The sequence below is a fragment of the Dipodomys spectabilis genome, unplaced genomic scaffold (assembly GCF_019054845.1).
Source record: "Dipodomys spectabilis isolate Male_0828 unplaced genomic scaffold, ASM1905484v1 ptg000092l, whole genome shotgun sequence".
Classification (NCBI taxonomy): Eukaryota; Metazoa; Chordata; class Mammalia; order Rodentia; family Heteromyidae; genus Dipodomys; species Dipodomys spectabilis.
Window position 1 is genome coordinate 3,677,978 of NW_024870769.1, and position 15,783 is coordinate 3,693,760.

Here is a 15,783-nt window from a genome sequence, read left to right on the forward strand (position 1 = left end):
TCTTCTCTTTCATGCAATTGCAGATTTAAAGCAGGACTCATTACAAAGCAAGGGCAATGGTCTAAATGGATTTTAGGAATCTAAAGGTAGAATTGAGAATTTGATGTTAAAATAAATTAGCCAATCAACAAAACAGTCCCAAGATGTTAATAAGATTAAATATAACAGCAGGGCACACAGGAATTAGATAAACATGATTTTAAACAGACATGCCCTTCTCATTGTGCTGATTCAGTTTTCTTTAATCACAGCTGCTCCTATTAGGTGTGAAGTGCAACATACATGTTTAAAGAGTTCTCAATATTCCTATCTTCATGGACAACTTAATGAAAATTGAAAACTTATTGAAAATTGACACAGGCTCATGGTTAGGTCACTTATATATTTCTCCTTTCTCTTCATTCCATTCTTGGCCAGTTTGGGACATCATTAGAATATATCACTTGATTTTCTTTCTTTGGAGGCAATGCATTATGTACCTATCAAATGATGTTTGGTAATCAATTCTTGATCTCTTCTGGAGGTCAATCAATGACACCATCTAAATTGTATAATCTCATTTCTTTCTTTAAAAAGAGTCCATCCATTTTCTTTAAGCACACAGGGATTTTTCGTCACAGGTAAAGTACTAACCATATATGAAAAGATGACATTTGTTTTTTCTCATCAAGACCATCAGACTTGGCTTATATAGAAAGATGGACTTAGTAAAAAGATTTATTTAAAGTTCTAGCGAATATACTACCAACCCTGTTTGTCCTAACTCTTGATTGTGAGGTCTCCTAGACTCTTAGTTATTTTTACTTTGGTGGTGAAGGGTATGAATGGAGGAGGAAGGATGCTGTAAACTTTAAAGCTGTAATTCTGTGTAGTTCAATACAAGAAAATCTGAAAATTGCCTGTATTTACAGATGCACATGGCAGAATGTGAATATATATGGAGTAACTCCAGGCAAATTAATAGTATATAAATAGTATGGAGAGGGATAATATGGGAAATTGTTTTCATTGTGGATCAGTGATTGAGAGGATCATGTAAGGTAAAGGCCTGGATATCTATTAACAAATGAAATAGCAAAATATCTGCTGTTTGTGGTCATACTCGAAGTATCTTTTTCATTTACATTTTCCACTTCTGAGAATATAGTTTATGATGTGAAGTTTTGTTTCTCCAGCAGATTCTAATTCTGAGATTTTTTTCAGAAGGTTTAGCACAAACTCCAAAAACCTTTGCATCTTTCCTCAAATCAGCCAGCATCTGTTTTCAGCTTTTCAAACCAATAATTTGAAAGAAAAAATAAAGATGCTGTGCTTGTATGCAATGACTCCATCTGCTCCACAGAAAAGATTCAAAACAGCAGTTGTTAGGTCTGAGTGCTGGTGGCTCACACCTGTACTCCTAGCTACTCAGGAGGCTGATATCTGAGGATCACAGGTCAAAACCATCCTGGGTAGAAAAGTCCATAAAACTCTCATCTCCAACTAATCACCAAAAAAGGCAGAGGTGCAGCTGTACCTCAATTGGTAAAGAACCAGACTTGGGGGGCGGGGGGGGAAGGCCAAGTGCCAGAGGCCCAGAGTTCAAGCCCTCCCTAGTACCTGTACAAGAAAACAAAACAAAGCAACAACAAAAACCCAAACAAAACAAAAACAACAAACAAACAAAGAACCAAACCATTGCTCCCCCTAAGCAGGTCTCATTGAGTGACATAGTGATTCAGGAGTATAGGGTGAGGTTAGGCACTTCTACCTGAGAAAATAATGGCTGAACAGAAGGTGAGAGTGAGCATTAACACTGCTCTTCATTCTGTTTGGTGTTTAGCATCTCAATCTCAACTCCATTTTCCTTTTGTTTTCTATATGGAGCAAAGCACTGCACTTAAGTCTAATCCTTAGGGGTTGCTGAGAAATGTAATTGCATTCTTCTAAGGGAAGGAATGTGTTCTAAAGAACATTCTAAGATAATTTTGGAGATCCTTGTGGAGACCTTGATTTTACTTTATTGTCTGTATCATCTCTTTGTTAAAATATCTCAATGATCAGTTTTGCCCTGCAGATAACTAACAGGAAACAAAACAATGAAATAACCACATTTCTGCAAAATAAATAAAACCCACAAATTACTTTTCTTAGTTGAAGCTTTAAAAACACCTTTTTAGAGATAAGAGTCTCACAGACTTTCCTGTACAGGGTGGATTTGAATCATGATCCTCAGATCTGAGCTTCCTGAGTAGCTAGGGTTATAGGCATGAGTCACTTGTACCCAGCTGACTTTTATGGCTTTTTATATATATTTTTTATTGTAAAAATACTGTACAGAGGGGTTACAGTTACATGAGTAAGGTAATGAGTGCATTTCCTATCAAGCATTGTTACCTCCTCCTTTGTTTTTCCCTTATTATTCCTTTCCTCCCACCTCCACAACTACACTCTCACCCCTGACTTTTTTTTTGGGGTCCGGTCGTGGGGCCTGAACTCTGGGCCTGGGCGCTGTCCCTCAGCTCTTCAGCTCAAGGCTAGCGCTCTACCACTTGAGCCATAGTGCCACTTCCAGCTTTTTTCTTTTTGCTTATGTGGTGCTGAGGAATCAAACCCAGGGCCTCGAGCTTGCAAGGCAAGCCCTCTACCACTGAGCCACCTTCCCAGCCCTCTCACCCCTGACTTTTATTTCTTTTGTTTTTTAAATCTTTATTTACTATTTTTGATTGTGTGTGTGGGGGGGGGGGGGCGGTGTCCTGGGGCTTGAACTCAGGGCCTGGCACTGTCCTTGAGCTTCATTTGCTCAAGGCTAGTGCTCTAACATTTGAGCTGCAGTTCTACTTCCAGGCAGCCTCTGGTGCCTGGCTTCATTGTTAACTGTTTTTAAGTGTACAGTTCAATGGCATTCAATATCTTTCCCATCCACTTCTAGAATTTTTCATTTTCCCAAGCTTGCTATACCTACTAACAATGTTTCTCTGGTATCACCCAGCCCTTGGCAGCCACCATTCTGAATCTGCCTCTAAGATACTTGTCTTCACGAACACTCTCAAAAAGTATTCAGAAACTTTCTATTGCTTATTTTTTAAACCCATCAGAGAAAAGGCACAAACCTTTAGGGATGCATTTGGAAGAATGATTATGCCAATAATAACTCTGTAGAAGGAGCTAACATCCCTGAATGAGGCAGAATATTGCCGAGGCTATGCCAAAATTACAGCTACATATCTGCTTTCAAATGGTTGGTGATAGATGGCACATTGATCTTGAAAATGGGAGACAAATTCGATCACCTGGGACAGCCTGTGCCCAGAAAGCCACACATAGAAATCAATGTCTTCGGATTTGGCGTGTGGTTATTGTTGGAAGAGAAAATGTTTGTTCTGAGGCCATTGTGAAGAAATACCATGGGGCCAATTTGTTCAATTTGCCTTTTTTTTAATCTAATTACCAAACCAAGATGAAGATTGAAAATGGTTTAAAACATACAAATGAAGCCTATGTGGAACTTGGATTAGATGTGGTCTCAGTTATAGAAATGAAATTCAGTTATTTTTCCCAATTCCTCCTCCTCCTCCAGTCCTTTCCAAAGCTCCCTCCTCTCTAGAAGAACAAAATTAAGCGAGATGGAAAATTAACTTATATAGACATTGTAGAGGATGTGCAAATAGTCTGAATAGTGAACCTGAAAAATACCTACACCTGAGAAATTTCTAACTCCTCCTATAGCAGAAAAATAGGGCCACTTTGTCTATCTTGATAGTTACTTCAACTCATGATTTCTCATTGCCCATGTGGACACTGGACAGAGCCTAAAGACATGCAAATTAATATAGAGTATAACTATCGAGAAAAAAATATGAACACATAGGGATATGAATACCCTGCAAAGAAAAAAAATCCCTAAGAACACATATGGCAAAGAATTTATAGAATTATTGCAGTGGAATTTCTCACTGACTTAAAGGACAATGTTCCCAAGTACATGCTGGCTGGATACAGGACCTCAGTTCTGTTCCCTTAAATAGTACTGAGAGCCTTCCATCAGAACTCCAGGGAGATCTCTTCCAGGATGTGAGAACAGCTGCAGGCGCTACTCCTTTGTGCATGTGGACATGGCTAAGCTCTCAGGAGCCACAGAGGTGGGAAAGATGCATCGTAATAATGAAACACTTGAGCCAAGCTCTGGTGGCTCATATCTATAATCATCACTATTCAGGAAGCTGAGATCTGAGGATCTTGGTTCAAAGACAGCCAGGGCAGGAAAGTCCATGATACTCTTATCATTTTTTTTTTATTGTGAAAATACTGTACAGAGGGGTTACAATTACATGGGCAAGATAATGAGTACATTTCTTATCAAGCATTGTAGCCTCCTTTGTTTCCCCTTCCCATCCTTTCCCATCCTCCCCCCGCCCCCTCCCACCCAATCCTCCTCGCCCCCCCCCCCCACACCAAAGTTGCAAAGTTCATTTTCTACATAACGACTTGTACATCTCATTGTTGCAATGGGTCCACCTGTATATGATACTCTTTAAGCACCAAAAAAAAAGCTGAAAGGGAAGCTGTGGTAGAGTGCTAGTGAAAAAGTTGTAGGGCAGCACCCAGGCCCTGAGTTTGAACCCCAGGATGGACACACACACACACACACACACACACACACACAGAGGAGACTCTAGAAGCCTGTTCAATGGTCATTATAATAACAAACATTTCTTTTATCATATTGCCCAGGAATGGGACCATAGATGAATAGGTTTTGATGTGAGAAAGGAGTCCCTAAGAAGGTTACAGGCTTGTAGACAAAGATACCTGCTGTCTTTGGGGGTCTACAGTAGAACATAGGGTTAAGAAGAGGATGGTGGGAGGTAGTTGTGGCTCAGAGAGTTTTGTCCTTCCCTTCACATCATGTGGCTTTTGGTTATTTTTTCCCACTATGATGATCATTTGACACCACAGCAGAACTGATTCCTCAACACACACAAAAGGGCCAGAGAATTTTCTTAGGAGGAGATAATTAGTTATAAGCCTATCTAAGTATTTGGAGGGGCTGTCCCTCAGAAGCATAGCTGCCTTGTCTTGGTTTTTCCAACACTGGAGTGAGGTTTCCATCTAAAGAGAGTTGCTAAGCATCCTTAGCAGAGATGTGGGAGAAAAAGAAGTGCCTATCTTTATTTGCTCTTCATGAATAGTCTGCACAGAGAAGAACAATGTATTAATAGGGCTTATTAAGCATCTCTGATGCCAGCCACTTGTAACTGCTCAGGCCATAGAGTTCTGCCTTCTGCCTGGCTTCCTAGTATTCCTTGTGGAAGGCCATGGCTAACAAATCTTATTTTAGGCTTCTTGAGCCCTGGCCTCCAGCCTTCTTCATGATGATATGAAAGCTAGATTGCTGCTTTTGACGTATGTCAGGGGAAGGGAGTTTGGTGTGTGAGTTAATGCAGTCTTGAGTATCGTGTAGACCCAGGTTTAATGATTGCTTCAACTACTCAACTACCTTGGGAGCTTACTAAAAAATCTTGGAGTCTATTTCCTCTGATAGGGCTGAGGATTGCAACTGTCTTGTATGACTGCTGTGAGACTTCAGAGAGATAATGTATGTAAAATCCATGATGCAGTGCTTGACGTGAGGCTAGTGGAATAGGTAAGTATTTTATCATACTCACTTTCTAACCAAGGAAACCTAAGGTCTTAGGAGCCCCCAAGGAGTTATTTTTATATTTATATCAGAAAGAATTAATTGCTGGTGATCATTACATTTGACCTTCAAAACAGGATGGAACCAGGGGGCACAATTTTAAAATTTCTCTGACCTTCCTGTGATTCACACAGATACAAACAAACATCAGCAAGTGACCCTCAGAGCTATTGGTGGAAGCTCTTCTATTTTTCATCAAGGGGTTTGAACTTAGGTTCTACTCAAGGCTTGCATTCTATCACTTTGGGCCACAGCCCCATTTCCTAGTATTTTCTTTATAGGAGTGAGCTATGATGAAGAGAAGAGGGCAAAAAGAATTCTTAGAAATAGAGGCAACAATGCTTGATAAGAAATGTACTCATTACCTTGCTCCTGTAACTGTAATCGCTCTGTACAGTATTTTCACAATAGAAAACTTAGGAAAAAAGAATGACATAGAACGTGTGTTTTGTATCTGGACTTGGATTAGAAAGTCATCAACATGTTTAATAAAAGATCATTCTTCACTCTTGTTTAAAACTTGAAGTGGGGCTGGGAAAGTGGCTCAGTGGTAGAGCGCTTGCCTTGCATGCATGAGGCCCTGGGTTCGATTCCTCAGCACCACATAAGCAGAAAATAAAAAAGCCGGAAGTGGTGCTATGGCTCAAGTGGTAGAGCCCTAGCCTTGAGCTGAAGAGCTGAGGGACAGCGCCCAGGCCTAGAGTTCAGGCCCCACAACTGGACCCCCCCCCCAAAAAAAATTTAAAACTTGAAGTGATTACTATTGTTTTTGTATTTAAACAAGATTAAGTGATTTTGTTATTTTTCTTATAATGAACTGATCATTTTTTGTTTATTTGTTTGTTTAGCTGAGTCAACCTTCACTTTCAATATTTTACATAAAAATCCCTGTTAGCATTTCCTCAGGGATTCAGTATTGACTCTCAGGACAGAAGTCAATCCAGTAAAACAGCTGTGTGGATTGAGCTTCTTCACTGAATTAGCAACTTTCCCCTCAATGGATTGATCAACTAAATCATTCAGTTTCTTTAAACATAATCAGATTTCTTTCCACACCCTCTGACTGCTGATTATTCACTGACAATCAGCATCTTGATGTCTTATGTCAGCAAAAGAGCAAAACAAATGTCTTTCCTCAATTTCTATCTCAAGATAATGTTTGAGGAACTAATGGGATATATAATGCAATTTTAAATTGAAAAATCCATGTCCCTAAATATTAACCCAATATTACTGTGTAACAGACAATTACTTGCGCATGGTTTAGCAGTGGTACTCAATGTTCTACTGGTTCCATTGACTATCTCCCATTCATAAGCACCTAAATGTAGAATATTTCATACATTTATTTTGCATTCTGTTGGGAAGAAAGTCATAGCTAGATCTATTTAATCTCAGGACTAGAAAAGAATTGAAAGATGACATTGGTGAGATATCAGTTCTTAAGTCCTTTCAGCTTCTGAGTAACATCAAATAAATGCCCATTATTTGATTTCTAAATAAAATCTTATGTAACAACCATTTCTCAATACTTACCACAGTAAAATACTGATTCTAGTAAAACATATATTTATTTTTTTATTTAATTTTATTGTCAAGGTGATGTATAGAGAGGTTACAGTAACATATGTAAGGTAGTGAGTACATTTTTTTGTCTAACTTACTTCCCCCTCCCTCATTTTTTCTCCAACTTTCCCTCCCCCCTACCCCCCAGGTTGTACAGTTCAATTCCAACATGCTATCTTGTGAATATCGCTGTTCCATTGGTTCACCTTTTGTCCTTTATCTCACCAGTTTGTTGTTCCCTTCCCTTCCCTAATTCAGCTAAATGTGTATACAATAACCAGGGGACCAAAATCAAATACAGTGACAACAGGGGATAAACCTTAGGGGGAAAAAAACACAAAAAATCATATATTTATTGATTACAGATGTCAGACAAGAGTCTATGCTAACAAGCTATAAAACATTAAAAATAAGATTTTCAAAATTGACTTAGTGCATTAAATGCCGTCATTTTTTAGATCATTGCAGTATACAATTTAAAAACAAGATTCAGAGAATTATTCCCTGTCTAAGTTGTAACCCTTGTAATGGTCTCACCTAAGCCACAACTAGCAAGAAGTTGCCAGAAACATTAAACTTCACCTGCCATGTTGAGCATCCTCCTTCCGTCAGTTATAATCAGGTTTTATTCCTTACTGCTCTCTTGTGGCCAGGGTGCCCTCTTGTCTCCCACTGTTTCCACACACAAATTCCATCACTTCTGTGCTAACCGCTTAAATCACTGGCCTCGCATTTCTCTATCTAGATATATCTACCTCCTTGATGGAACACAGGCACACGAGAGGGATCTGTCTCTGCTTTGTTTTCATCCCTTATGCCTGCAGGCCAGAGCGAGGCCTGTGTGTGCCAGATAACCAGTGAGAGTTTCCTCATCAATTGCTTTGCAAAGACAGAGACTCATCCCTTCCTCCTCTTTGAGACATGGAAGAAATTTTCTCAGTAAATACATCATGGCAAGAAATGGTTTCAGTGGGGTGGGGGAGGGAAAGAGGGAGAAAACAAGGGAAAGGGTAACACTGTTCAAAGAGAAATGTACTCATTGCTTATGCAACTGAACCCTTCTGTACATCACCTTACAATAAAATGAAATAAAAAAATTTTTAAGAGAGAAGTAGTTTTAAGAGGAAATAAAACAGTAACAACAGGGAATATGATCCTTATGTCTGGGTTTCACCTTCCTGGGAGAGTTTTTTTTTTAAATGTGGCTTTGAGTATTTATCTCACATGTCATTCCTGGGTCTGAAGTTTGTCCTTCCCACCCAACCCCAAGCTCCCCTCTGTCAACCTCCTGTGGCTCTTGACTCCAGTGGATAACCTTTCCTGTCTCTGTTCCAGCCTCCTCAGGTTACCCTCTTCTTAGATCTGTTTATTCTTTTTTTTTTTTTTCTTTTTTTTTTTTTTTTTTAATTTAATTTAATTTTATCTGTGAACATACTGTACAGAGGAGTTACAGTTACATGGGCAGGATAATGTGTACTAGATCTGTTTATTCTTATTTTACAGCAATCCATTGTGAGGAAGACCTTCCTCAGAATCCACACCAATAGTCCAAAATGAAGAAATTAAACAAAACATTTCTCAATATAATACTTGTGTATTTCCATTGTAGAAGAATTTTGAGAGTTAGAACAAGGAAAGAAATAAATTAAAATCATTTGTTTTTTTACACCTGAGAGACAACCACCGCTAATACTTAGTATATAGCACTCTGCTTTCGAGTCTGTAGATTGAGCATTTTTAGGCATTTTTCTGTTTTACAGAATTGGAAATGTATAGTACATATTATGTAGAAACATTTTCTCACATCACTACATATTTTTTCTAGAGTGATGATGTCAAACATTCAGTTTGAATCATCTAGAAAGAATGCTTAACTGCCTATTCTTAAACCTCTGGCTGAGAGACCCTAACACACACATCTGGTGTGGCACACAGGAATCTGTGCTTACCAGAGGCTGCCTAGCTGATGATTATACTGTTCTTCCTCAAGTCTAACGTTAATGAATGTTTATGACATCATTTTCATGACATTTGAACATCCTGTTATAGCTAGACTATTTTTAATTCCCACTTTAGGAGTAGAATGAACCACAATGACATGAGGAGAAGAAAGAGTTGATGTCCCCAAATACTGTAATCAACTTTATATAGTATGCTAACCTATTCACAGCATGACTTTATTCAAACTAAAACCAACACAAAGCATGGCATTCAACCTGTATTAAACTTCAACAGCCATAGAGACCACTGTTGACAAAGCAAAATGAATGAGTTCGCTGAACATATATGGTAAGGTGACTTCCTGGTGAATTTGGTTGTTTGAGAAGAATTATATTTTCAAAATTTTACTGAAATTAAAACTGCATCCAAGCATGGCTCAGATATATTTACACTAAAAATCTTAGGACAGGAACACTGTTCTTTTTCCTCATTTGTGCCACTTTTTTTTTATACACTGAAGAGCAATCCCTAGAGTTAACTTTATTTTTAAAAGCTACTTAAAGCTGCATTTAAAATCATGAATAGCATTATTTTATGTTTCTCACATTGACAAACTATATAACTTACAATGAATCAAAATCTATATAAGTGATGGCAAAATTATGACTCAAGAGATAATGTTTGATTTAGATCATTGTAGAAATTGTAATATCAAGTAAGCTTTCAGAAAATTCATTCCAATTTCAAGTCATTCCATTTCAATGGAATGACTTGTGCTATTCCTGTGAAATTAGGAAAGACATGATAAAATTAAGATAGTTTCCTGAAAAACCATTTCATTCAAATGTAAATTTATTTAATTAATTGCTGTACTCAGTAAATATGATGCTTCCATAACTGTGTGCTATCAAGGTAATTCATTCTACCACATGGGCAGCAGAGAGTGCCAATGGGCATTGTGTCTAATTCTCTATGTCTATTTACCTTCCCATCTGGATTTATTCTTGTGACCATGCCATTCCTAGTTTTGTTCCTTATATTACCCTTAGATCTCACTGTCGTAAAACGTCTCCCCACTATTCTTTCCACTTCTGTGCAGTATTTACAAGTCATCTGTAAGCCTTGACAACATAATAAATGGGCATTTTAGCTAGTGATTGGGTGAGAGACAGGAGAAAAGATAGCAAACACAGGGACCTTAGGAATCTGGCTGTCATGGTGGATTACCCAACTGACCTTTTGCTAATGTTGGGGGTCATCCACATTTAAAGTCAGCAGCTGAGGAGATTTTTTCCTGCTAAGGGTACCCTGCTGACCATGGTGTGTGTGTGTGTGTGTGTGTGTGTGTGTGTGTGTGTGTGTGTGTGTGTGTGTGTGTGTGTGTGTGTGTGTGTGTGTGTGTGTTGCCTCAAGCCTTGTACAGCAGGCACCTTAGGACTGATGGGAAAAGATGGGTGATATTGAGGCAAATGGGCAGAGGTACCTGGGAGCTCAGCTGACAGACAAACATAAAACTTCATTTCATTTAAAGCCATAAAGTTAAAAACCTAAAAAAAAATCAGCTTGCTTTTCAGGTGTAGAAAGGATGCATTAAACATGGACATGGTTAAATACTCCCAACAAAGAGAAGATTATAGATTACAAATGAGTGGAGCTGAAAATGATGAAGATGATGTTTATGGAAAGTTCTGAAGGCTTGAAACACAAAATTCCAAAGGCAGTTCATCTCAGAGACTGCAACTGCTGCAACACTGTCTCAGAGACTCTCAGAATAGTAGTCCTGTAAGCTGCCCAATGAGATACCCTATTTCAAATAGTTTTGTAATCCCCAATGGTGAACACTCATGCCTATGACTCTTTCCTACATGACCCCATGATGTCTGTCATTAAGAGGAGCACATTAGACTGTCTGCTGGCAGGTGGCAAGGAAAGAGCCAGTTATGCCAGCCATTTTACAAAGGCAGCAAAATCTCAAAAAGGAGGTTGGAGATCAGCTTGGGTGATAACCTGCCCAATGTGATCCAGTTAGAAGAAGACATAGCTAGAATTTGGACCTAAATCTTACCTTATTCCAACATCGTTCTCATGTTTTCATTCCCCCTGATTCTTACCATTATGCCTGCTCATAGTGGAAAATTGATGACTTGCAAAACTGCCCATCACATATTACCTCTTCTTTTGGTAACAACTCCCCATGACTTTTACAGCATTATCTTTTTAAAATAAATACAAGCGGAGAAAATGATGATCTTCTGCCATGTAGGACAATTGGGTACTTACCACCTGAAATTCCAAGTGTGAAATTCCAAGAGTGAAAAACAATAGTTCTCCATCCATTGCAACTATTGCTCCCTGGATCCTTGGATGGGTTGAAAATTTTGCTCCTTCCAGGGTAGGTCCTTTCCCTTTCTCAACAATCTTTTTTTAAATTTTTTGAGTCAGTTGTGGGGCCTGAACTCTGGGCCTAGGCACTGTCCCTCAGTTCTTCAGCTCAAGGCTAGCACTCTACCACTTGAGCCAAAGCACCACTTCAGCCTTTTCTGCTTATGTGGTGCTGAGGAATTGAACCTAGGGCCTCATGCATGCAAGGCAAGCACTCTACCACTGAGCCACCTTCCCAGCCCCTCAACAATCTTTTGAACTCTCTGCCATCCTTCTAAGTGAGTCCGCATTTGCTTTTGTCAGCCCAAGTCAATTTCTGTTGCTTGCAAATCTAAGAATTGGAACTAAGAACATGCTTGTGATTCTGATTCTGTTTAATAAGCACTTTCAAAATGTATAGACTGCTTTCATGGACTCTTACAACTCATCTAGCATAGTTATAAGCAATATAGATTTCAAGAGTAGTTAGTGCCTATGAAAATCATTTCTTCTAAGCTCCCTTACAACTATTTTCTAGAAAACTTAACTTTCATTCTTTTCTGCTGAATTCTTAATTTTAATCCATCCTGCTGCGTGAGCCCCTGTCCTATGCACTCAATTTATAAAGTGTATTGCACTGCACTTTTACACATCTTACTTTCCTCATTTACATTCTTTTTGAGGTCTATTTACTTACACCGAGATGCTACATGGACTTTTATTATTTGTGTATAGTGTGCTTGCTTGCAATATTCTTCTTTTGATTGGAAATGCACTATTCCCATTTGCCCAATACTGACAATGTTATGACAGATATACTTCTTCGGAATTCCATGAAAATATTTCTATTTATGTCACAGTTTGCAAGTACTGGATTGTAGGTGTACACATGCACAATTTTAGTTAATTATTCTAAACCCCTTCCTATAAATTGCACAATTTACTATAAAGGGATGAGGTTTATTGTTTTTCCCCCACAATCTGGTAATTCTTACTTCAATATTACTTTTATTTTGCATATTTGGAAGATATTGCCCATATCAAATCATTCTAACCTGCCTTTCTTTGGGTACCCTTATTTTTATTTTTTTACCCTTATTTTTTTATTGTCTTACAGTTCTGGGGATTGAACTCAGGGCCTTCTGTATGCTAGGCAAGCACTTTGCCACTGGGCTACATCCCCACTCCTTTCTTTGGCTATTCAATATCCAAGCCAACTTAAGGCGCTTACTTGCATTTTTTTACAACTTTCTTTTGGCTGTTCTTTTGCAGCATACTGTACATTCTAAAACTGTCCATAGCAGTGTTTTCCAATCCATAGTCACAGTTTTCATTTTCCATCAGAACTGTGGAGTCCACTATTGCTCCCGTGAATCTAAGCAAGACTTTCAGTGGGTATCTTTACTCCCCTTTCTCCCATTCTACTTCTCCCTCTTCTTCACCTCTCTTTCCATTTCTTTCTTTTTCTTTTTGATCTTACCTTTGAAACACAGCCAACATGTTGTAAAGAAACCCAGGCCACATGACTATATAACTAAGCAGTATTAAAACTCCTTTTACATTTCCCCAAGAAATCAACTGCTTGAGAAATAGTCAGATAAATTGATGTTAGGTGAAATGAACTCCAAGATTAGGACTCAAATGGTTTTTCTTTCTTGCGATTGTTTCTAACATATTTGTAAGGTGATTTCTTTGTTGCTTTATGTGTCCCTCCCCCCATGGTATAACCCGTTTTCACTGTATTTCATGTTGGTATAATTTGTGGAAGGGAAGGGAAAAAAAACAAATTTTTTAAATAGGGATACAGGTGGACCCATTGCAACAATGAGATGTACAAGATGCTATGTTGAAAAATGAACTTTACAACTTTGGTACAGGTGGGTGGGGGGCTTCGGCGGGGGGAGATGGGAAGGGATGGTAAAGGGAAACAAAGGAGGAGGCAACAATGCTTGATAAGAAATGTACTCATTCAAGATCTCTAATAACAACAGATGCTGGAGGGGATGCGGACAGAAGGGAACCTTACTGCATTGTTGGTGGGAGTGTAAACTTGTTCAACCACTTTGGAAAGCAGTATGGAAGTTCCTCAAAAGACTCCACATAGAGCTCCCCTATGACCCAGCAATACCACTTTTGGGCATTTACCCAAATGTTTACAAATAAGACCACACTAAAGCTACCAGCACGACTATGTTTATTGCAGCATTATTTACTATAGCTAAGATACGGAACAAATCCAGATGCCTCTCAGTAGATGAATGGATCAAGAAAATGTCGTATATATACACAATGGAATTCTATGCCTCCATCAGAAAGAATGACATTGCCCCATTTGTTAGGAAATGGAAAGGCTTGGGAAAAATTATATTAAGTGAAGTTAGCCAGGCCCAAAGAAACATAGGTCCCATGGTTTCCCTTATTTGCAATATCTAGTATAAGTCTGAGTCAAGCAGAAAAGGTCAGATAAGGTGATGTTAGGGAAATGGACCCTAATATATGTATTTTAATGTTTTTTTTCTTTCATGCAATTGTTTCTAATGCATTTATAAGATTATTTCTTTGTTAACATAGGTCCCATGGTTTCCCTTATTTGCAATATCTAGTATAGGTATGAGTCAAGCGGAAAAAGTCAGATAATGTGATGTTAGGAAAACGAAATCTCAAATATATATTTTAATGTTTTTGTTTCTTTCATGCATGTGTTTCTAACGCATTTATAAGATTATTTCTTTGTTGCTTTGTATGTCCCTCCCCCACAGTGTAACCCCCGCTTTCACTATATTTGATGTCAGTATAACATGTGGAGGAGATGGGGACAAACAAGTCATTTAAGGATTCAGGTGGACCTATTGCAACAATGAGAAGTACAAAATGTCATGTCAAAACCAGCTTTACAATGTCGGTGGGGGGTGGGGGGTGGGGGGGTATGATTGGGTGGGAGGGAGGGGGGAGGCTGGGAAGGGAGGTGAAGGGTAAACAAAGGAGGAGGCTGCAATGCTTGGTAAGAAATGTATGCATTATCCTGCCCATGTAATTGTAACCCCTCTGTACAGTATGTTCTCAAATAAAATTAAATTTAATTAAAAAAAAAAAAAGATTATTTCTTTGTTGCTTTGTATGTCCCTCCCCCCACAGTATAACCCCTGCTTTCACTGTATTTGATGTTGGTATGAATTGTGGAGGGGAAGGGGAAAAACAAATCGTTTAAATAGGGATACAGGTGTTCTCATTGCAACAATGAGATGTACAAGTCGTTATGTTGAAAACAAACTTTACAACTTTGGTGCGGGGGTAGGGGGGGTGCGGGGAGGATTGGGTGGGGGGGCGGAGGAGGATGGGAAGGGATGGGAAGAGGAAACAAAGGAGGAGGCTACAATGCTTGATAAGAAATGTACTCATTATCTTAACCATATAATTGTAACTCCTCTGTACAGTATTTTCACAATTATATATATATGTATATATATATGTATATATATATATATATATACATATATATATATATATATATATATATATATATATATATATAAAGAAATGTACTCATTACCTTGCTCATGTAATTGTAACCCCTCTGTACGGTATTTTCACAATAAAAAATGTAAAAAAAAAAGAAAATCAACTTCTTGCTACTATCAACATGTGACACATGGCAATAAATCTACCTCTGAGACAAGGTCAGCAAACACTTCCCTTTTTAAAATTAAAAAAAAAAATTATCCTGTGTAGTTGCACAAAGGAGTTTCCATTTAGAAAGCAGTTTATAGGGCCTGGGAAGGTGGCTCAGTGGTAGAGTGCTTGCCTTGTATGCCTGTGGCCCTGGGTTCGATTCCTCAGCACCACATAGGCAGAAAAAGCCAGAAGTGGTGTTGTGGCTCAAGTGGTAGAGCACTAGCCTTGAGCTGAAGAGCTGAGGGACAGCACCCAGGCCCAGAGTTCAGGCCCCACAACCAGAAAAAAAAAGGAAGAAAGCAGTTTATGGATACAATATATCTGGATCCATGTCATCCTTTTCAACAGTCTCACTTTCTTAACGAGCCAAATAGAAGCCAGGTATGGTAGGACCCACTTTTAATACCAGCATTCAGGACACAGGCAGAAGGAAAGAACAAAAAAAGAGAAAAACAAAGTTGAATCAAAAATATTTAAGCCATTCTTCATGGACCCTATAAAACGAGAAAGGGTTTCACCTGCAAGGTTATATGTACTTTGCTTTGTTTTAGATGGTGCTTGTC